This window comes from Mobula birostris, chromosome 22 (genome assembly GCF_030028105.1).
Source record: "Mobula birostris isolate sMobBir1 chromosome 22, sMobBir1.hap1, whole genome shotgun sequence".
Classification (NCBI taxonomy): domain Eukaryota; kingdom Metazoa; phylum Chordata; class Chondrichthyes; order Myliobatiformes; family Myliobatidae; genus Mobula; species Mobula birostris.
In genome coordinates this window covers 48,912,935-48,937,383 of record NC_092391.1, presented here as the reverse complement: position 1 = coordinate 48,937,383, position 24,449 = coordinate 48,912,935, and the positions used below count along the sequence as shown (strand labels likewise).

General features: G+C 42.8%; 1 protein-coding gene across 2 annotated transcripts in view; it reads left to right on the top strand.

The window, feature by feature from the left end:
- cacna1ba (calcium channel, voltage-dependent, N type, alpha 1B subunit, a) overlaps positions 1–24,449 on the top strand; it is a 927,013-nt gene that overhangs the window by 567,020 nt on the left and 335,544 nt on the right. The gene's annotated exons all lie outside the window — the stretch shown is intronic.

Here is a 24,449-nt window from a genome sequence, read left to right as displayed (position 1 = left end):
CAGCTTTGGTTGAAACTCCATCTGTCGGTGATGCCTTCTCAGTGAGGAAGGTGTAACGGCAGAAGCTGTGCTGTCAGCTTTCTCATCGGGGATTCTGATGAGGTGTCATTTGGATGGAAGCTTGTTTGTTCATGTGTGCACTCTGATATATTGTAGAGAGGTGCTGGCATTAAAACGCACATTCTGTTTGTAGGACAGGATGTTTACAGCAATGCTTGGAGCTGTAAAGTGTAATTCTCAGCTCCTTCTAAACTGAGGAGTTTACTGCACTTAAACCATTCCATTACTTTGGTTGATTGTTCATGCACAAGTAGATCTTTTTTACTGAAAAGCTCAATCTCAATCAAAATGACCAGACATTTAATCAGGATATAGTCATTAAGTTATACTAAAGATGTGTCTCAAAAACCTGGCGGGTGTGAGGAGAAAGACGTCCAAAGGGCTCTCTGCACCAGCCAAACCTGAAAAGAAGGGACGTAACCAATGGGAACTAGATGAAGTTTTAGTACTGATGTTACCTGTCTAAGCTGAAAGCATTATGGTGTTGTGCAGTGATTTTGAAATGTGTTGGTCATGCCTGCCCATGACAGTTATTTTCATACTTGCAATGCTCCAAGTGGAAGGTTATGGGTTCTAGCCTCACTTCAGAGACGAGGGTAGCAATCAGTTTAGTAACAGAGGAGTGCTTGCATTGTCAAAGATGGTGTCTTCTGGAGAAATTACATGGAAGATTTATTTACTCCTTCAGGAAGTTTTAGAAAGATCCTATGGCTATTTTTTTCAAAAAAAACACAAATAATGATCTCTGCTGCCCTGGTTAGTATCTAACCCCCACGCTCAGCTTTCAGAATACACCACCTGGTTATTATGTTCACCTTGCCATCACATTGTAGGAGCATGTGTGCATAAATTGGCAGCCTCCATATCTCAAAAGTATTTGGCTATAAATTTCTTGTGGACATCCTGCTAGGGTTATGCAGAGCATTCCAGAGCAACAGTTCAGCCTTGATGTAATGCATCCCATTAAATCAGTTGTTGATATAGACAATAGACAATAGGTGCAGGAGTAGGCCATTCAGCCCTTCGAGCCAGTACCACCATTCACTGTGATCATGGCTGATCATCCACAATCAGTACCCTTTTCCTGCCTTCTCCCCATATCCCTTCACTCCACTATTTTTAAGAGCTCTATCTAACTCTTTTTTGAAAGAATCCAGAAAATTGGCCTCCACTGCCTTCTGAGGCAGAGCATTCCACAGAACCACAACCCTCTGTGTGAAAAAGTTTTTCCTCAACTCCGTTCTATATTGTCTACCCCTTATTCTCAAACTGTGGCCTCTGGTTCTGGACTCCCCCAACATCGGGAACACGTTTCCTGCCTCTAGCTTGTCCAATCCCCTAATAATCTTATATGTTTCAATCAGATCCCCTCTCATCCTTCTATACAACCCCAGTCGCTCCAATCTTTCAACATATGACAGTCCTGCCATCCCGGGAATTAACCTCGTGAATCTACGCTGCACTCCGTCAATAGCTAGAATATCCTTCCTCAAATTTGGAGACCAAAACTGTACACAATATTCCAGGTGTGGTCTCACTTGGGCCCTGTACAGCTGCAGAAGGACCTCTTTGCTCCTATACTCAATAATATAACCCAGACGTTATCATGACCCCAAGACAGAATAGAAGTGTTTGATAGTTTTGCTTACAAAGTAGGTAGCATATTATGGATGTTAAAATTATCCAGCGACATCAGTGTTATATTGAACCTGCACTGTGCAGTCCTTCTTTTCATATTATTAGACACCTTTGAACCAGAAAATTTGTCACATTCATTTTGCCAAAATCTCACAACAGGTAGATGAATGGATAGTTAATTTGTAACAGCTAGATACTGCCAGGACCACTTATTCCAATGGAGATATAGAAGGGATTATTTTCCAGTGGCCATTGTAAATTTAGTGGAAGCTGTGTCAGCCAAACAAGATCCTCAGTGGGAAGTTAAAAATTCTCACAACAAGCATTAAGCATAGATTTTAAATTCTAAATAGCAAACTTATTAAGACCAGTAGTTTTTGTCCCTACATTTCAGACATCAAAAATGTTTTACTTACCCAAAAATTACAGGTTAGGAGCAGGTAAAAAAATAGGTGAAATATTTCACATGTTCGTGGCTGTGAAGCCTTTGTGCTCGAAAATAAAATCTTTGTGAAATCACATCAGGCTGAACAGCAGATTGGTTAGCCATGAACCAGTGAAAAGTTAATCCAGCATTTCTATTTGATGTTTGACCTTGCCAAGTTATTGTAATGAAAGGTACAATGGAATTTACGTTTATTTTGAATGGAGTATTATTGTGGTAACACCAAGAATGACTTTGCTGAGGTGCAGAAATGATAGAATCAGGATGAATGGTTGCCCTCTCTGACGCCATTAGATGTTCAGTACTGTATGTTATGATTACTTTTCTATAACAATGCTGCCTAACATTTTTCCATTATTTCCGTGCTCCTGTAGCACCAGTTTCAGACTATTGCATGTTGTGCATCATTAGTGTAACACTGTTACATTACCAGCGACCCAGCGACCCAGGCACTATCTGTAAGGAGTTTGTTTGTTATCCCTGCGGTAACATGTGTTTCCTCCGGGTGCTGTGGTTTCCTCCCACATTCCAAAGACGGACAGGTTAGTAGGTTAATTGGTCACATGGTGTCATTGGACAGCACTGTGTCACTGGGCCAGAAGAGCCTGTTACTGGGCTGTGTTTCTAAATTTAAAAAAATTAAGACTGTTACCTTCCCAAGTAACCAGAAGAAATACATAATGATAATGAATTTCTGGTAAGAAAGGCCTTTTATCAGGTCTTCACAAGCTACAACAAGGCATTTTAGATGGGTAGGAAGTCCAAAGAAAAATCATCTGCCTTCCTTCGTGATCTTGCACAGGAACTATCTATGGGGATGGCCTGAAGAAAAGTTGAACGGAAACAGAAATTCCCCTCGCTATGACGTGAAATATTCTGATGTTCTGCTCTCCCGGACGATCAGGCTTCACTTGATGGCCAAAACCCCATGAACAAAGTAGTGGACACCAACTTTGACTTGTGGGCTGCACAACTCTGGACCTTTTTAACATGGAACCAAGGAGGGAGAGTCATCTCTGGAAGCAGCTTTAGAATTTGTTTCACTAAAAATTTTATTTTATACATAATTTCTAATAGTAGCTGTCGATCCCAGGGGATCATGTGTTTGTGCCTCCGGTGGACTGTGTCCTCTCCAGGGTGCAAGCCTGGGTGGGAAGGTTTGAAGAACCGTCTGTTGCCCCTGCAGCGGGTTCCCCATCTCCACGTCACTGATGTAGTCCAAGGGAAGGGCAAGCGCTGATACAGTTTGGCACCAGTGTCGTCACAGGGGTTGCCAGAGTGAAGTTGTAAACAGCATCAAACTGCCTCAGGGAACCCGGCTCTGGATTTTCTCTTCAGAGTTTACTCCCGAAGACTTTCCCACGGGTGGGTATGGCTGCAAGGCAGCAGAGGTTTAAAATCAGAGTTTTTCTTCTTAGACGGGCTGCCATCCAAGGCTGTCAAGCCCCACCTGTCCGAAGCAACTGATTTTTTGGGGCGACAGTGGTCCACCTTTGCCCCTTCTCTTGTCAATAGAAACAGTTCTGCCGAGCCCAATAGCTAAGCCACACATGAAGGCCAAGAGTTGGACTTGGTTGTCAGAGGCTGTTAGAGACGCACACTATTTGGAGCACTTTATAGGTAGTGGGAGCTTATCCCCACTACCACCCCTGGCTATGACAACCTTAGGAACCATCATTTCTAATAGAGGCTATCAAATTACTTCCTAATTCTAAAATCTCATAGTAACAAGAGTGAGGAAATTTATCACAGACTGCTAACCTAAAAAACAGAAATCAGATCTTGAGTGCATAGAAAGTCTCAAATATTGAAAGACTTCCTTAAACATCTCAGTTACAAAAGGAAGACAATCGCAAGGAAAATATTCTGTTTCAACACCATCTCCTGGAATGATCAAATGTTAACTAGTTTTGAAAGAGTCAAAGACAAACACATTGTTTGAAAGGAGCTGATTGTGTCAGTGATACTGCAGAAGGGATTCAGGGTGGTGTTGCCTGGCTGTGGAATGAGAGAGACAGTCAAGGTTAAGAGACCACTAGACTGGTATATGGAGGAATTTAAGGTGGGGGTTTATATGGGAGGCAGGGTTTAAGGGTCGGCACAACATTGTGGGCCGAAGGGCCTGTACTGTGCTGTACTGTGCTATCTTCTATATGTTCTATTGTCTTCTTTGGAACAAAGAAGTCTATGGGAGGTTTGACTGAGGTTGCTAGATGGCTGTTCAGGGCGGAGTAGATAGTAATAATGAGGAGCAGATATTAAAAAGAAGTTGAAAAAGAATCCACTCACTCAGTGATGAATGCAAATCTGGAGCACACCCCTTGAGCAGGTGGAAAAACCTTCACCACATTTGAAATGTACTTGGAAAAGCTGCAGTCAGCAAGATGTAGACTGAGACTTGAAAACTGGGATTACTCTAAAATCTCTTTCTGTCCTGGACACGGGGCGGCGGGGTCAGGTGGATGCCTCTGTGATGTAACTTTCTGTGATTCTATGAATAGAATCAACAATTCAGTTGTAATATGATGATTTATCACATTGCAACTCATTATTAAAATTAATGTTTTGTGTTAGTCGGATTTATTAAATATTTCGGAATAGTGTAAAAAAGGAAGAAATGTTGATTTCAAAATTGGAATTGGGTTTATTATCATCACATGTACAGAGGTACAGTGAAAAAATTACCTTGCATGCTGTTCATATGGATCAATTCAGTGCATGGAGCTCTGGTAGAACAAGATAATACTGTAACAGAGTGCAGAATAGAGCGGTACAATGCAGAAAAAGTGCAGTGCAGGTAGGCAATAGGGTGCAAGATCATAATGAGATAGATAAACTGGCCACTGGTCTGTCAGACCAAGATTAATACAAACATTGACATGAACTTACAGAACTTGTCATAACTGGCCGCTGCTCATATCAAGAAAATACGCAAGTAGCAGGAGCCCGCTGTAAGTGAACGTTGTGAATGGCTGTGTTCAAACTGTTGGTCAGGAGGGGTGTGGTGAGTAGGACATGGGCAGCTGAGGGCATGGCAACAGAAGGGTAACAAATGCAGGGGGCAAATATAAGAGTGGGGGGAGGTTGTATAATTAGAATTACATAGCACGGAGAAAGACTATTCCATTCTGTACTTGTACCAGACCATTCAGAGTTATTAGATCCTGTTCCCTGACAGAGGACATGAGCACAAATGGATTTAACTTTGAATAATTTAACTTGAAGTCCAGCAGATCAGGGCCCAGGTCAGTTGGCAAGGATGGGAATGATAGTTAAGGGACATATAGGATATGGTATATCTTGGTTTTCTGGAGGTTTACACTTGAGGAAAGGGTGGCAATTTACAATCACAGTAGTTAAGTGGGAACATGGGAAAAGCAGGAGCAATATTTTCCTGGACAGATGGGCTTGGCTGGAGTTAATGAGGATGATCTAAAGAGGGGATACAATTGGGAGGGTTTGTGATGGACCAGGTATCAAACCTCAGTTCAAAAGCTGGGTAACTGTCAAAGTTTCTCATGGTCTAACTGGGATTTGTGGTGTGTTCTCAGTTAACGTAAACTCAGCGCAGTATGCTACAGCCTGTACCTAATAAAGTGGCCACTGAGTGTATTTTCCCGGTCTTCTGCTGCTGTAGCCCATCTTCTTCAAGCTTCAATGTGTTGCACCTTCAGAAATGCTCTTCTGCACATCACTTTGTAACGTGCGGTTATTTGAGTTACTGCTGCTTTCCTTTCAGCTTGAACAAATCTGGCCATTCTCCTCTGACCTCTCTCTCATTAACAAGACTTTTTCACTCACAGAACTGCTGCGCACTAAACGATCTTTTTTTTTGTTTTTCACGCAATTCTCTGTGAACTCTAGAGAATGTTGTGTGTGAGAATCCCAGGAGACTGGCAGTTTCTGAGGTACTCAAACCTCCCTATCTGGCGCCAACAATCATTCCGTGGTCAAGGTCACTTAGATCACATTTCTTGCCCATTCTAATGTTTGGTCTGAAAAACAACTGAAACTCTTGAATATGTATGCATGCTTTTATGCATTGAGTTGCTGCCACATGATTGGCTGATTAGATATTTGCATTAACAAGCAGGTATGCCTAATAAAGTGGCCCTGAATTTAGAAAAATACAGCACCATTTAGGGCATTCAGACCACAGCATTGTTTTGGTCTTGCTGCTGATTTATACTGAATATCTTCCTCCTGTGTGTCATCCACATCCCTCCATTCCCTTCATCTTCATGTGTCTATCTAAAAGCCCTTTAAACTCCACCGACCTGTTGCTCCAACCTATTCCAGAAACTGAACAACCCTGCGTAAAAAACCCTCACTTTGGCTTTATATTTCTCCCCTTTAACCTTAAGAGCATGTCCTCTGCTGTTTGACACTCCTATCCTGGGGAAGAGATTTTAGCTGGCTTTCTATGCCTCTTATAAATTTAGTAGAACCTCTATCTGGTCTCCCCTTATCCTCCAGTGCTCTAGGGAGAACAACCTGAATTTGTCCAGCCTTTCCTCTAATCTAGGCAACAGCCTAGAAAACTTCTTCTGCACTCTTCCACTCTCTCCACTTCCTTCCTATGAAGGGTGACCAGAACAGCATGCAATACTCCAAGTGCAGCCTTACTAAATTTTTAAGTCATTGCAGCATGATTTCCATCCTCTTTCAATCAGCACTTCTACCAATGAAAGTCAACATGCTATACAACTTCTTTATCACTGTATCCACGTGCCAACGTCTTTCTATGAACTATGGATCTGGACCCCACGATCCCTCTGTACCTCATTGTTACTAAGGGATCTACCCTTACTGCTGTTAAGGTAATGCCAACATGCTCAATAAACTGGTTAGAAAGGCGGGCTGTGTTATAGACTGGACACACTGGAGGCTGTGGTAGAACAAAGGACCCTACGGAAAATCCTGGTAATTCTGGACGATATTTCTCACCCTCTGCATACCACCTTGGCTGAACAGAGGAGTACTTTTAGTAATAGACTAAGACAACAGCGTTTTATGAGGTCATCCTTACCCTCGGCCATTAGGCTCCATAATGAGTCAACCTATAGCTGGGGAAGTCATGACCACCCCCCCACCGTGAGACCGTTTGTGGTAACTTATTTTTTATTCTTTCTTCTTCTCTTCTAATATTTATATTTGTGTTCTTGTAGTGCTACTGTGACACTATAATTTCCTTTGGGATCAATAAAGTATCTATGTATCTATTAACCGTATATCTCATCCTTTCCTTTGATCTCCCAAACTGCAAACCCTCACATTTGCCCAGATCAAATTCCGTCTGCCTCTTCTGTATCCATATCTGTAACTGATCTTCATTCTGTTGTATTCTTTGATTGTCCTCTACATTGTCCACAAGTCTTAGTGTCATTCACAGACTTGCTAATCAATCCATCTGCATTTTCATCCCTATCGTTGATAAATATCACAAACCACAGAGGTCCCAGCACTGATCCCTGTGAAACCCCACTGGTCACGCGCCTCCAGCCAGAATCACAGCCTCACACCCTCACTGTCTGTCTTCTGTAGACAAACCAGTTCTGAATCCAGACTTGCAGTTCACCCTGGGTCCCATCAAGACATACAGTGAAATGCATTGTTAGTGTTAAATCAAATCAAGTCAGTGAGGATTGGGCTAGGCAGCCCTCAAGAATCAGCACACTTCCAGCACCAACATAGCACGCTCACAACTCACTGACACGAACTTTATGTCTTTGGAATGTACAAGGAAACTTGTATCCCCTGCTCTGGCCTCTGTGAGAAAAACACAAGTATGGTCAACTCTTTGTCTGCTGGATGATTAGCTCAGGATCTCTCCAGCTGAAGGTAATCAGGACTGGGTGAAGATCTGCAGGCTTGTTAGCAACAGCCTCATTAATATCACTAGCATGCTAATGATGAGAGGAAGCTGGGCCAAGCTTATGACTGAGCAAACCAACCAGCAATGTCAATTTTTGTGGAAGCTAGAGTCCATTTGTGCAGCAAAGGAAACAAAAGTTGCAGCACCATCTCCCAGTGACGTCTCCAGAACGTTGCGGTGACAGAGGACAGTTACACAAATTATGTGCGTAGACTTGATCATAGTTGTTCATAATGGTGTCGGCATCAAGCTTGAATGACTTGGAAATTACTCACCCACCTCCATGCTAGCTAGCAGCAGCATTGACTCTAAATGTGGCCGGTGGTTGGTACAGTAGTGGCTGTAAAACTGGAGGAGGGCAGCACCCTGTGTTACTGCACTGCAGAGTTATTTCCACACGTGCACCACCTTCCAGTAATGGAGTTGTTTCTGCCTCATCTTCCTGACCACCCAGTAACTAAGCACACTAGAAACTATAGACACAAGAGATTCTGCAGATGCTGGAAATGTAGGGCAACACAGCCATCTCCTTCCTCACCTCCTTCCCTTTATCGCATTGTCCACCGCCCTCTCCGATTAAATATCCTCTTCTTTAGTCCCTTACCTCTTCCACCTACCTCCTCCCAGCTTCTTATATCATCCCTTCTCACTGATCCACCCACCTTCCCCCTTCACCTTGTCTCACCTGCCAGCTTATACTCCTCTACCTTCTTATTCTGGCTTCTGCCCCCTACCTTTCCAATCCTTACGAAGGGTCTCGGCCTGAAATGCTGAAATCTGTAGAGGCTGCATTTTGTGTGTATCACAGTCATAACCAGAAACAGGGGGATGAGTGGATCGAGTTGATATGCTTTTCCCAAAAGACATCAACTTGTTTTTTCCCAAGACTCAAGCACAGGCACTGACCTCACCAGTACTGAAGAAGCTACAGGCAGGCATTCACTTCTTGCATACATCCCCGTGACTGCTCGAACAACAGAGACTTGCTGCACATTTAGATAAAACGTGGAGGGCAAAATGTCGCATTCAGAGGATCAATTTAAAATTAGGGGGCCAGAAGTAAAGCACAAATCCCTTAACAAACAAGAGAAAATCTGTATATGCTGGAAGTCCAAGGACTGCCAAAGGGTCAGGGCCCAAGACTGTACTTTTTTCCATAGATTCTGACTGACCTGCTGAGTTCCTCCAGCATTTTGTGTGTGCTGCACAAATCCCTTAATGCTACTTCAAAATCTAAAAACAATCATCAGTTAATCTTCTAAATTGTTCTGAAACATGGATTAAAATGTAATTCCTTTAAGAGCTAATTGGCTTTTATAAATTTGTCTGACTTCTCAATCAAGTCTTCTCCTCTCCCTATAGTCTGCGCTGAGTGTGTATGGGGAAAGTGCATATGGTGCTGAGGACACGCTGCTAAGCTCCAGAGCAGAAGTCTGCTGCACTGTGATTATTTCCCAAGTGCCTTCACCCCTGCTTTAACTTGCATTCTGGTGACAATGAGATTCTGCCTGCTCGGCGATCTTTTCATTAAGTGCCTTCTACCTATTAGATATTGTGAACAGCCTAGAGATTTGCCAGTAATGCAGTGATGTCACAACAAATATCGATCTGTCAAGCCACCTTAAGTAATACCTTTTTGTTCTGATTCATTTGTTCCTTTGGCCAACTGGGAATAAAAACTGCTTTTGCTCCTTTTTTTTTTAGGAAATAGCATCTGTGGCATTTTTAGACCATAAGACATTGGAACAGAATTAGGCATTTCGGCCCACCAGGTCTGCTCCGCCATTTGGTTATGGCTGATTCATTTCCTCTTCAACCCCATTCTTTGTTTTCTCTCTGTAACCTTTAACGCCCTGACTTATTGGGAATCTATTAACCTCCACTTCAAGTACACCCAATTACCTGGCAACTACAGCAGCCGTGGCAGTGAATCCACGGATTCACCATTCTCTGGCTAAATAAATTCCTCATCAACTCATCTCTAAAAACATGTCCCTCTCTTCTGAAGTGCCTCTGGTGGTAGACCCCCCACTATAGGAAACATTCTGTCCACATCCATTCAATCTTTCAGCATTCAATAGGTTTCAATGAAATCTCTCCTCATTCTTCTAAATTCCAGTGAGTACAGGCCCAGAGCCATCAAACGCTCCTTTTATGATAAGCCTTTCATTCCCGGAATCATTTTGGTGAACCTCCTTTGAACCCTCTCCAATGTAAGCACATCCTTTCTTAGATAAAGATCCCAAACTGCTCACAATACTCAGAATCAGAATCAGAATCAGGTTTATTATCACCGGCATGTGTCGTGAAATTTGTTAACTTAGCAGCAGCAGTTCAATGCAATACATAATATAGAAGAAGAAGAAAAAAGCAAAGTAATAATAAAAAATAAATAAATCAATTACAGTATATGTATTGAATAGATTAAAAATCACGCAAAAAAACAGAAATAATATATATTAAAAATGTGAGGTAGTGTTCACGGGTTCAATGTCCATTTAGGAATTGGATGGCAGAGGAGAAGAAACTGTTCCTGAATCGCTGAGTGTGTGCCTTCAGGCTTCTGTACCTCCTACCTGAGAAAAGTGCCTGCCCTGTGTGCTGGAGGTCCTTAATAATGGACACTGCCTTTCTGGGACACCGCTCCTTGAAGATATCCTGGGTACTTTGTAGGCTAGTACCCAAAATGTAGCTGAATCATTTACAAACCTCTGCAGCTGCTTTCGGTCCTGTGCAGTAGCCCCCCCATACCACACAGTGATGCAGCCTGTCAGAATGCTCTCCATGGTATATCTATAGAAGTTTTTGAGTGCATTTGTTGACATACCAAATCTCTTCAAACTCCTAATGAGGTGTAGATGCTGTCTTGCCTTCTTTATAACTGCATCGATCTGTTGGGACCAGGTTAGATCCTCAGAGATCTTGACACCCAGGGACTTGAAACTGCTCACTCTCTCCACTTCTGATCCCTCTATGAGGATTGGTATGTGTTCCTTTGTCTTACTCTTCCTGAAGTCCACAGTCAGCTCTTTCGTCTTACTGACTTTGAGCGCAAGGCTGTTGATGTGACATCACTCCGCTAGTTGGCATATCTCACTCCTGTACGCCCTCTCATCTCCATCTGACATTCTACCAACAATGGTTGTATCATCAGCAAATTTACAGATGGTATTTGAGCTATGCCTAGCCACACAGTCATGGGTATAGAGAGCGTGGAGCAGTGGGCTAAGCACACACCCCTGAGGTGCACCAGTGTTGATCGTTAGCAAGGAAGAGATATTATCACCAATCTGCACAGATTTTGGTCTTCCAGTTAGGAAGTCGAAGAGCCAATTGCAGAGGGAGGTACAGAGGCCCAAGTTGTGTAACTTCTCAATCAGGACTGTAGGAATGATGATGTTGAATGCTGAGCTATAGTCGATAAACAGCATCCTGACATAGATGTTTGTATTGTCCAGGTGGTCTAAGGCCATATAAAGAGCCATTGAGATTGCATCTGCTGTTGACCTATTGTGGCAATAGGGAAATTGCAATGGGTCCAGATCCTTGCTGAGACAAGAGTTCAGTCTAGTCATGACCAATCTCTCAAAGCATTTCATCACTGTAGATGTGAGTGCTACCGGGCAATAGTCATTAAGGCAGGTCGCATTATTCTTCTTAGGCACTGGTATAATTAAAGCCTTTTGAAACAAGTGGGAACTTCTACCCGTAGCAGTGAGAGATTGAAAATGTCCTTGAATTCTCCCACTAGTTGTTTGGCACAAGTTTTCAGAGCCTCACCAGGTACCCATTGGGACCTTCCGCCTTGCAAGGGTTCACCCTGTTTAAAGATAGTCTAACATCGGCCTCTGAGACAGATATCACAGGGTCACTGGGTGCAGCAGGGATCTTCACAGCTGTAGTTATATTCTCCCTTTCAAAGCAGGCATAGAAGGTGTTGAGTTCATCTGGTAGTGAAGCATCGCTGTCATTCATGCTATTGGGTTTCACTTTGTAGGAAGTAACGTCTTCAAACCCTGCCAGACTTGTTGTACATCCGACGTCGCATCCACCCTCGTTCGAAAGTGTCTCTTCATCCAGATCGTTTAAAGACTGATTGACATTGGCCTGAGGTGGAATGTATACCGCTAGGAAAATGATCCCAGAAATCTCCCATGTCCAAGTGAGGACACCCCAATGCATTATAAAGCATTAGCGTTTATATTCTAGTTCTCTAGAAATGAAAGCTAACATTGCATGCCTTCCTCACCACTGACTGAACCTGCAAGTTGACCTTTGGGGAACCCTGCACGAGGACTCCCAAGCCCCTTTGCCCCTCTGATTTTTTAACTTTCTCTCTGCTTAGAAAATAGTGTGCACTTTTATTCCTTCTACCAATGTGCACGACCATACACTTCCCGACGCTATATTCCATCTGCCACTTCTTTGCCCATTCTGCTAATCTGTCCATGTCCTTCTGCAGCCTCCCTGCTTCCTCAACACTACCTGCCCCTCCACCTACCTTGGCATTGTCTGCAAACCTGACCACAAAGCAATCAACTGTGTCATCCAAATCATTGACATACAACATACAAAGAAGCAGTCCCAATGCCAACCCCTGCAGAACACCACTAGTCACCAGAAGCCAATCAGAAAAGGTTCCCTTTATTCCATTCTATGCCTCCTGCCAATCAGCCAATGCTCTGTCCATGCTAATATCTTTCCTGTAATACCATGGGCTCTTATCTTGTTAAGCAGCCTCATGTGTGGCACCTTGTCAAAAGCCTTTTGAAAATCCAAGTACACAACATTCACCGATTTTCCCTTGTCTGTCCTGCTTGCTACTTCCTCAAAGAGTTCTGACAAATATATAAGGCAAGGTTTTCCCTTGAGGAAACAATTCTGACTTTGGTCCATTTTTTCATGTGCCTCCCAATACCCCAAAACCTCATCCTTAATAATCGACTGCAACATTTCTGGTCACCTAACTATAGGAAGGATATCAGTCAGACTGAAAGAGTGCAGAGAAGATTTACTAGGATGTTGCCAGGGCTTCAGCAGTTGAGTTACAGGGAAAGATTGAACAGGTTAGGACTTTATTCCTTGGAGCGTAGAAGAATGAGGGGAGATTTAATAGAGGTTTACAAAATTATGAGAGGTATAGACAAAGTAAATGCAAGTAGGCTCTTTCCACTTAGATTAGGAGAGATAAGTACCAGAGGACATGGCTTTAGGGTGAAAGGGGAAAGGTTTAGGGGGAACTTCTTTACTCAGAGAGTGGTGGGAGTGTGGAACAAGCTGCCATCTGACATGGTAAATGAGGGCTCACTCTTAAGTTTTAAGAATAAATTGGATAGTTACATGGATGGGAGAGGTCTTGAGGGTTATGGACTGGGTGCAGGTCAATAGGACTAGCGGAATAAAGCTTCTGCACAGACTAGAAGGGCCGAATGGCCTGGTTTCTGTGCTGTAGTGTTCTATGGTTCTATATTTCTAACATTTCCCCAACCACTGAAGTCAGGATAACTGGCGTATAGTTTCCTTTCTTCTGCCTGCCTCCCTTCTTGAAGAGCGGACTGACATTTGCAAACTTTCAGTCCTCCGGAACCATTCCAGAATCTAGTGATTCTTGAAAGGTTATTACTAATGCCACCACAATGTCTTTAGCTACTTCTTTCAGGACCCTGGGGTGTAGTCCATTTGATCCAGGTGACTTATCTATCTTCAGACCTTTCAGTTTCCCAAGCACCTTCTCCCTTGTAAAAGCAACTGTACTCACTTCTGCCCCCTGACATTCTCAAAGATTAGGCATACTGGTCGAATCTTCCACGGTGCGGACTGATGCAAAATACTTATTCAGTTCATCTGCCATTTTGTTGTTTCCCATTATTATCTCTGCAGCATCATTTTCCTGTGGTCTGGTGTCCACTCACCTCTCTTTTACACTTTATATATCTGAAAAAACACTTACTATCCTCTTTGATATTATTGGCTAGCTTACCATATTTTATTTTTTCCCTCCATATAGCTTTTTAATTGTCTTTTGTTGGTTTTTATAAGCTTCCCAATCCTCTAACTTCCCACTATTTTCTGCTCTATTCTATGCCCTCTCTTTTGCTTTTATGTCATTTTTGACTTTCCTTGTCAGCCACAGTACTGTCAACTTGCCTGTAGAATATTTCTTTTTCTTTGGGATGTATCTATCCTGTACCTTCCAAACTGCTCCCAGAAACTCCAGCCAAGGTTCTGCCTTCATCTCTGCTAGTGTCCTCTTCTAATCAATTTAGGCTAGCTCCTCTCTCATGCCTCTGTATTCCCTTTACTCCACTGTAATATTAATGCTTTGCTGCACGCTCGAGTGCTCAGTGGAGGGGTCTTAACACTTAGCTATCATTCATTCTTTGGGGCACTTCTCTAGTTTTGTGGATGTTTGCGAAGAAAAAATGTATATTGTATACATTTCTCTGACATTAAATGTACTTATTGAACCTATACATTTGATTTTAGCTTCTCCCTCTCAAATTACAAGTTGAATTCCATCATATTATGATCACTGTCCCCAAAGAATTCCTTTATATTAAGCTCTCTAATCAAATCTGGTTCATTACATAACACCCAATCTGAAATAGCTGATTCCCTGCTGGGCTCAACCACAAAGATGCTCTAAAAAGCCATCTCATAGTCATTCTTCAAATTATCTCTCTTGGGGTCCAAAATCAGTACCAACTTGATTTTCCCTATCTACCTGTATATTGAATTCCCCCATGACTATTGTAATATTGTCCTTTTGGCAGGCATTTTCTATCTCACTTTGTAATTTGAAGCCCGGTTTGGTTGCCTGTATATAACTCCCATAAGGATCATTTTACCCCTGCAGTTCCTCTACCCACAACGATCTTCAGATCCTATGTCACCTCTTTCTACGGATTTTAATTTTTACCAACAAAGCCACCTCTACCTACCTGCCTATCCTTTTGATACAGTGTGTATCCTTGAATGTTAAGTTTCCAACTATAATTGTCTTTCGGCCACGACTCAGTGATGCCCACAGCGTCGTACCTGCCGATCTCTCACTGCGCTACAGGATCATCTACCTTATTTCGTATATTGTGTGCATTCAAATATAGCACCTTCAGTCCTGTGTTCATCATTGTTTTCGATTTTTACCCCAAATTACGCTGCAAACTCTTCCACTGACCGCAATTTTGCTTTATCATCTTTCTGTCTTTCCTGACCTTTTCATGGCAAATTGCCTCTGCTTGTATACCAACAGCCCCATCGTCAGCCCTATCACTCACCTTTCCCATCCCCCTGCCCAATAGTTTTAGCAAGTCTGCCTGCAAGGATATTGGGTGTCCTTTAGTAGAGGGCATACCTTCCCCAGGAGAGATTTCAATTTTGGTTCAGAATGTTATTTGCTTTGATAAAGATAGATGGTGTTGCATCAGTCACTGCCTGAAATGCTTCTGTAGTGTCTGTGCTCTTGTTTCATGGCTGGAAATGTGTCCCAGTTAATAATGCCGGGGATTCATGTCACACCAGGCTGACCTTAAACCAAGCAAACCCCCATCTTGCAAGGTTATCGAAGGGATGCACAGCTGTCACAGACCAAGGCAGTAGTCATCTCTGAGAATATGTTATTTGATTGATTCTCATGCAAAGTGTTGATGTTAATGCTGCCAGTGAAATGGACTGATGATATCTCTGTTGATAGCACACAGATTGTACACGGCAGGATAAAATGAACTATTGAACTGACAGTCTTCTTTATTATGACCTTGGACCTTATTGTCTCCCTGCAATGCACTTTCTCTATGTATGTAACACCTTTCTCTGTGTTCTCTAATTACTTTCCCTTGTACCACTCAATATACTGTTGTAATGTATGGATGGAATACAAAACACATTTTTCACTGTAGTTCAGTACATGTGACGATAATAAACCATTTTACATTTTAACAGTGGTGCCATTTTGTACCTGCTGTTCCTGACATTGGAAGTCACATCAGTGGCAAAGCACAGTTCTACAACGTCTCTTCAATGCCTGTCTTGCAGTCTCCACTGGTGCCAGTCCTGAGAAGACTTGACAGGACCTTCCAGATTCAGATTAATGCTCTTCATCCTCATTGTTTCCAAATGCCTTTCCAGGCTCTGGGATTCCAGCCTAGCACAGTTCTCAGCACAGCAGTGGTTTAAGTGAGGTACTGGAAAACATGGACCACTTCTCGTTTCTCTGCAACCGTCTCTAGGTGAAAGCAGACCCCCATGATACAATCCACCTTCACTTTCAATAGTGCAAGTAGAACTTGAAGTCAAGGGTAAACATTTGATCTACTGAACAGTAGTGCTCCTTGCTTATAAGACGTGGACAACCCAGTGAAGGCATCTCAGGCCACTGGAAAGTTGCCACCTTCATTGTCGCTGCATTTAGTTGGGCTACCACATCATCATAAAGAAGGGACAAAGTTCCTAATTCCATCCCAAGTTCACTAGAAGGTTAAGTTATCAGTATCTTCTCCCAGGACGATGTGTGCGGCGTTGGGGCCTGCGTTACGTTTAGTGAGCAGTGCTGGGCAGACCTCGTTAACCACAGATGCCAAAGGAGCCCCTCTGTGCTGAGCTGTATACCAGGCAGAGAGATTCAAAACTGGGGACAACATCCCCACTGACTCCTCGAATTCCTGGCCCGCAGCTGTCAGTGTGGAGAAATGAAACACAGATGCTGCTGAGAACCCCCTCAGCCCTGTGCTAGGAGCACACAGAAAACTGGGAGGACAATACAATGCAATGGCCTCTTGCCCGCTCCACATGGCACTTCATGCCCCATCTATGGAAGGGTCTGCAATCCCTACACTTATTTTCTTAGGACCCACTGGACTGGAGTGGAATGAAGTCATCATCTAGACAGTTAATGATAAAGTACTACCATATAGAAACAGGACATTTGGCATATCCAGTCCTCACCAACCCAATCCTCTGCTTATCTCCATCTACCTGCACCTGGACACCTCCTGCCAAACCTTTCCAGCCATGTACATATCGAAACTTCTCTTAACTGTTACAATAGAACCCACTTCTACCATTTCCACTGGCAGCCTGTTGCACACTCACACCACCATCAAAGTGAAGTGGATCCCCCTCAGAATACCCTTGAACGCTTCACCTTTCACCCTAAACCAATGACCTCTACTTCAACTGAAGTTGAGAGGGAAAATAAATCAGACATGATCAAATAGTGGAGTGGACTCAATGGGCTGAATAGCCCAATTCTGTGCCTACATCTCCGGAGAAAAGCCCACGTTCATTCACCTTATCTGTACCTCGCACAATTTTGTATTCCTCTAGAAGGTCTCCCCTCATTCTCCTGGGTTCCAGGGAATAGTGCCCTAATTGTTGCTAAATTTGTGAGTGATTGCATCTCGGATGGCTTCATTTCCCACTTATTAGCTTGAACTGCTGGTTATACTGGATTGCATATGTTGCTGTGGAATAAGGTCAAGGGCAGGTATGTGGAGCTTAGAAAAATAGAGGGCTATGGGTAACCCTAGGTAAATTCTAGAGTACGTACATGTTTGGCATAGCATTGTGGACCGAAGGGCCTGTGTTGTGCTGTAGGTTTTCTATGTTTCTATGACATTCATGTCAAGGGCTGAGCTGTGTCTGAGGAGGTCTTTGAGATATTCCTTCCAGTAGGCACTGTCTGCTTCTCTATCCTTGATAAGGTATTCTCTGTTCTTTGCTCTCAGCATGATGAGCTGATACATCTTTTGGCTGTAGATGATCGTGATAGAGCTGAAGAATCTGCACTCCTTTCCATTCACCATCTGCTCTTTAGGTTACCAATTTTATGTAGGACCATGGCTGCAGCTGACCATGGAGCAGTTTCCAAGCAGGTGGCTGCCTTGTGTTTGTCGCTAATTAACTCCAGAATCTCTTCATCACTTACATTGAACCAGCCTGGTGATTTCTGGGAGAGTAGCCAAGAGATTATTCATAAGTGCTGATTGTGGGATTTCTGGGGAATCAGATGCCCTGCTGTTGGTGTAGGTGGAATATTATCAGATTTGATGTGAGGCACCATCTTCAAGGAATGCTTGAGACATTTAACATTGTTGTCCTTGTGTAAATATTTCTGTTCTTATCATTGTTTTATCATTAATTTTGGGCCATCTGACAGAGATGACCGTAGAGTATTAAATCGAGCAGTGATTGGCATGGGTGATGTGAATAGTTTTGAGTTTCTTGGCAATAACGTAATCGAACTGGTACAAGTGCTTGGATCATTGGCAGAGTTATGAGTTATCATTGGCAGGTGCTGGAGATCTTGAGCAACATACACAAAGCACTGGAGAAACTCAGCAGGTCAAGGCAGCCTTTATGGAGAAAAATGAACAATCGACATTCAGCAATGAACAGCTGCAGTGACCAGGCCTCTGGCACTGAGTCTGGTGCTCTGGCTCAGAAGGGAAGAGGGGAGAAGAGGTGCAGGAGTGATAGGGGATTCCAGAGTTTGAGGAATAGATACGAGATTCTGAGGACACGAAAGAGACACCAAGATGGTATGTTACCTCTGAGGTACCAGGGTCAGGGATGTATCGGATTGAGTCCACAGTATTCTAAAGCTGGGGAGTGAGCAGCCAGAGGTCTTGGCACCAATGACATACAGTGGATAGGAGAAGGGAGGAGGTCCTGAAGAGAGAATATAGGGAGCAAGGTAGAAAGCTGAAAGACAGGACTTCCAGGGTAGTAACTTCTGGATTGTGCCATGGGCCAGTGAGGGTAAGAATAGGATGATTTTGCATATGGACGCATGGCTGAGGAACAGGTGCAGGGGGCAGGGATTCAGATTTCTGAATCATTGGGATCTCTTCTGCTGAAGTTATGACCTGTAAAAAAGGGACAGGTTACACTGAACCCAAGGGGATGCAATATCCTTTCAGGCAGGTTTCCTAGATCTGTTGAGGAGGATTTGAGCCTATTTGGCAGGGGGATGGGAGAACTGAGTGATGGGGCTGAGGATGGTACAGTTGGTATACAAGCAGAGGCAGTGTGTAGCGAGACTGTCAGAAAGGACAGGCAGACCTTAGGGCAAAACTGTCATCAGTGCGTTGAGTTGAAGTCTAACAGGTGGGACAAAGTCGAAACGAGTGATGAATACAGGACTGAAGGTGTTATATTTGAATGCACACAGTGTGCAGAATAAGATAGTTGATCTTGTAGCACAGTTTGAAATTGTCAGGCATGAAGTTGTGCCCAAACTGAGTCATAGCTAAAAGAAGATCATAGTTAGGTGCGTAACTTTCAACGATGCATATTGTATTGAAAGGACAGGCAGGTAGGCAAAGGGGGTGCAGGGCTCTGTTGATAAAAAATGACAGCAAATACTTAGGTGATATGGGACTGGAAGATAAAGAATTCTTGTGAGTAGATTTTAAGCAACTCCAAGGGTAAAAAGACCCTGATGAGAGTTGTATACAGGCCTCTGAACAGTAGCCAGGTTACAAATTACAATGGGAGATAAAAAATGCATGTCAAAAGGATAATGCCACGATAGTCATGAGGGATTTCGATAATGTTATTGCTGATTTTGTATCCCAAGAGAGAGAATTTATAGAATGCCTATGAGATGGCTTTTTAGAGCAGTTTGTGGTTGAACTAATTAGGGGTTCAGCTATTCTGGATGAACCAGATTTGATTAGGAAGCTTAAGGTAATGGAACCCTTAGGAGGTAGTGATCATAATATGAAAGAATTCATCCTGTGGTTTGAGAGGGAGAAGTTAAAGTCAGATGTCTCAGTTTTACAGTGGAGTAAATGGAATTACAGAGAAATGAGAGAAGAGCTGGCCAAAGTTGATTGGAAAGGGACATTAGTAGGGATAATGGCAGATAATGGCTGGATTTTCTGGGAGCAATTCTAAAGGACCAGGATAGATACGTCTCAAAAAAGAAGTAGTATTCTAAAGGCAGGATGATGTATCTGTAGCTGACAAAGGAAGTCAAAACCAACATAAAAGCAAAACAGATTGTAGAGCAAATATTTGTGGGATGTTAGAGGATTGGAAAGCATTTAAAAACCAACAGAAGGCAACTGAAAAAGCCAAAAGGAGGAAAAAGATGAAATATTAAGGTAAGCCAACCAATACAATCAAAGAGGACACCGCACAAGTCTTTCAGATATATATAGAGGAAAAGTGAAGCGAGAGTAGATAGTGGACTGCTGGAAAATTACGCTGGAGAGGTAATAATGGGGGACAAGGAAATGGTGGATGGACTGAATAAGCATTTTGCATCAGTCATTACTATGGAAGACAGTGGTAGTATGCTGGAAGTTCGAGAGTGTAAGGGGGCATGAGTGAGGGCAGTTGCTATTGCTAAGGAGAAGGTGTTTGGAAAGCTGAAATGTCTGAAGGTAGATAAGACACCAGGACCAGGTGGACTACACACCAGTGTTTTGAAAAAGGTAGCGGAAGAGATTTTGGAACTATTATTAGTGATCTTTCAAGAATCACTTGATCCTGGCATGGTTCCGGATGACTGGAAAATTGTAAATATTACTCCGCTCTTCTAAAATGGAGAGAGGCAGAAGACAGGAAATTATAGGCCAGTTAATCCGACCTCAGTGGTTGGCGAGATGTTGGAGTCTATTGGTAAGGATGAGGTTTCAGGGAATTGGAAGCACATGATAAAATAAACTGTAGCCAGCATGGTTTCCCTCAGGGAAAATCTTGCCAGACAAATCTGTCGGAATTCCTCGAGGAAATAACAAGCAGGATAAACAAAGGAGAATTGGTGGACGTTGTGTACTTGGATTTTCAGAGGGCCTGTCACAAGATGCTGCACATGAGGCACATGAGGTAAGAGCCCATGGTATTACGGGAAAGATACTTGCATGGACAGAGCATTGGCTGATTGGCAGGAGGCAAAGCATGGGAATAAAGAGAGCCTTTTCTGATTGGCTGCTGGTGATTAGTGGTGCTCTGCAGGTGTCAGTGTTGGGACTGGTTCTTTTTACATTCTATGTCAATGATTTGGATGACATATTTGATGGCTTCATGTCCAAATTTGCATACGACGCAAAGGTAGGTGGAGGGCCGGGTAGTATTGCAAAAGCAGGGGGTTTGCAGAAGGAGTTAGATTAGCATAATGTACAAAGTAGTGGCAGATGGAACATAATCTTGGAAAGTGTATGGTCATGCACTTTGGTAGAAGGAATAAAAGCATAGACTATTTTCTAAACAGGGAGAAAATTTAAAAATCAGAGGTGCAAAGGGACTTGGAAGTCCTTGTACAGGATTCCCTAAAGGTTAACTTCCAGACTGAGTCAATGGTGAAGATGGCAAATGCAATGTTAGCATTCATTTCGAGAGGACTAGAATATAAAAACAAGGGTGTAATGCTGAGGCTGTATAAGGCACTGATGCAGATTCACTTGCAGTTTTGTGCTCTTTATCTATGAAAGGATATGCTGACATTGGAGAGGGTTCAAAAGAGGCTCACAAAAATGATTCTGGAAATGAAAGGCTTATCACATGAGGAGCGCTTGATGGCTTTGGGCCTGTACTCGCTGGAATTTAGAGGAATGACGGAGAACCTCATTGAAAACTATTGAATGTTGAAAGGCATTGAATGAGTGGATGTGGAGAGGATGTTTCCTATCGTGGATGAATCTAGGACCAGAGCGCACAGCCTCAGAATAGAGGGATGTCCATTTAGAATGGAGATGAAGAATTTCTTTAGCCAAATGGTGGTAAATCTGTGGAATCCATTGCCAAAGGCGCCTGTGGAGGCCAGGTCATTGGGTATATTTAAGGTGGAGACTGATTGATTCTTGATAAATCACAGTGTGAACGTTTACAGGGAATGGGATTAAGAGGGAAGTGGATTAGCTATGATCAAATGTGGAGCAGACTCGATGGGCTGAATGGCCAAATTCTCTAATATCTTATGGACATTTCAGCCTGAGGCCCTTCATTTGGACTGGAACAGAAAGAGGCTGAAGCTAGAATAAAATTGGAGGTGGAGGGAGAGGAGCACACATTGGAAGCAAATAGGTGAGCCCAGGTGAGGGGAGGAGGGTAGGTGGGAGGGGCAGTGTCAATGAAAGGAGGTAATGTCAGAAGCTGAGAAGTGATAATTGGAAGAGGTAAAGGGTTGAAGAAGAAGGAATCAGATAGCAGAGCAGTGTGGATCATGGACTAAAAGGACGGAGGTGGGGACCCAGATGCAGGTAATGTATAGATTCTGATGGGAAGGGGAAGAGAAGTGGCAAGTAGTCAACCAGAGTGAGTGAACACAAAGGAGAGTGGACTGTGATGGTGTTGGGTTTGCTGACCCTGACGTCCTAAACTCAAGCAAAGACCTTAAGCCCTGTCAGAGAAAATTAACCACGAATGCTCTCACTAGAGGTAGATTATACTACAACTGCCCAATCTTCAAAGACTAGTTCACTTCCTTGTTTTTCCTCCACAGGGAGTTTAGCTGCCAATAGCCACTCTTCAAGCAGTGGGTCCCCTCTTCCCACCAAGGAGAAGATAGCTCCAGGCATCAAAGTAGTAGAAAGCACAGTTCCTTTACTTTCAGTGATACACCATAAGGCATAGGAGCAGAATTAGGCCACTCAGCTCATCGATCTGCTCTGCCAGTTTAAATCCCAACAGCATTCTTAATGCATATTTAAAACTCATGGAGGATTTCTATCCTAAACGTTTCCAAATTACAAACCATTTCTAAAACAAAAGCATTTTGTGAAACAAAAAGCACAAAGGATTTACAAACCACAAGTACAATTCCTATAAACTAGAAAAAGATACCAAAGCTGGAGACAAACAAGCTGCAGAAGCTAAACCAGAGGAATGGATTCTAGTTTACCCTGTGTTTTTTTTGATGTTTTATGATGTTCCTTCCCCTATTCCTGATAAGCCTGTAATACTCTCGATATTTGTACCCTTTTTTTAACTACTTGAGTGACTTGGCATGCATTTGATATTTCCTCTGATATACTTTTCATATAAATGGTCTGAAAGCATCGTTTTTGGACATAGTTCCACAATGAATGCTGTGAAGCTAACTTTCTTGAGTAGATAAAACTCCTAGCATTAATAGATTGGTTATTTGGTATGCTGAATCATGTTATCACCTTCCTTGAAACAAGCAACTTCATCAGCTTTGATGATTTGAAGCAAGCCAAATTAAACAACCTTATACTTGTAACGCGCTGTGAGGATTAACTGCTAATGTAGTGGCTTCTCTGTAATGTTTCACTGCTAAGGTTAATGTAATGGCTTCTCTGTAATGTTCACTGCCGAGGTAACGGTTCCTCTGTAGCAGCAATGTTTGGGTTATGGCTAGAGATAACAGGACTGTGACATGCATGTTAGCCAATCAGGGATTGTTGCTTTGTCTTGTGAATCTGGAAGGAGATTTTTTGCAGTCTTTGGTTAAGGAGAGTTGAAGAGGGGAGACACATGTGGATAGAGCTGGTAGACCACTGGATGGAGTGGATTGGGATCTGAGGGCCCGAAGGTCGGCGATGCTCGGAGGAAACCGATGGTGGTAGAATGGCAAATGAGTGAGCTCCAACGCGTACTTTTGACTTTTCCTTGAAATGGGCCCTTTTATATTTTCATTACTAACCCTATATTCAGATTAAGATTCATAAAGTTCAATCATGTAATTGCATATGGTGTACTGTCTGATAATTTCGCGTTGTAGGTTTGTAACTGGGCTGCACATTACACAGCATCCACAGAAATGTGATTTCTTAGTTTGGCGGGGCCAGAGGCTGTTTTCCCCTAGACGAATTCAAGCTGGCCAAGCCTGAGGTTACATACTCTACTCTTGAGCAATGTGTATAGTTAAACCATGTGTAGAGACCTACATTTGCTTCTTTCAGAGTGTCTGCAAAGCTGCTCTATAGGCAATACTTCGAATTTCAAGCTGATTACTGCTTTCCATTTACATTTTAATAATTGAAGGCTGATTCCCACTTACAACCAGTTGGAAGTTCACTTTCATTTTTTTTTGATCTTACAAGTACCATCTGCTGTGTTTAGAAAGCAAGTTCAGCAAAAATTCAAGAAATTAATATCCATCACTGGCACACAAGGAAAACAGAGGGGATTTGTCAGAGAATTAGTGATGAAGTTGTCATGAGACCTTTTTTTAGTCTCTTTGGTGACTGTGTTCCGATCATCTTGTTTGAAGAAGGGAGCCAGAGTTTTTCTATACCATCTCATTTGTAAAGGTGAAACCTACTTCCTGGAAACTGCTTTCCTCGTATAGTTTGTCCTTCGCTACCATGACTAGTTCTGTATGAGAAGTCCTACAGGGAAGTCACTGAAATGCCAGACCACCTCTTGAAGGCAAAACCCACCCCATAACAACTGCTTTCCTCTGCTAGTTTTTTCCTTCAAAACAGTCTATCTAGCATTCAGGAATATTTCCCAAACTTC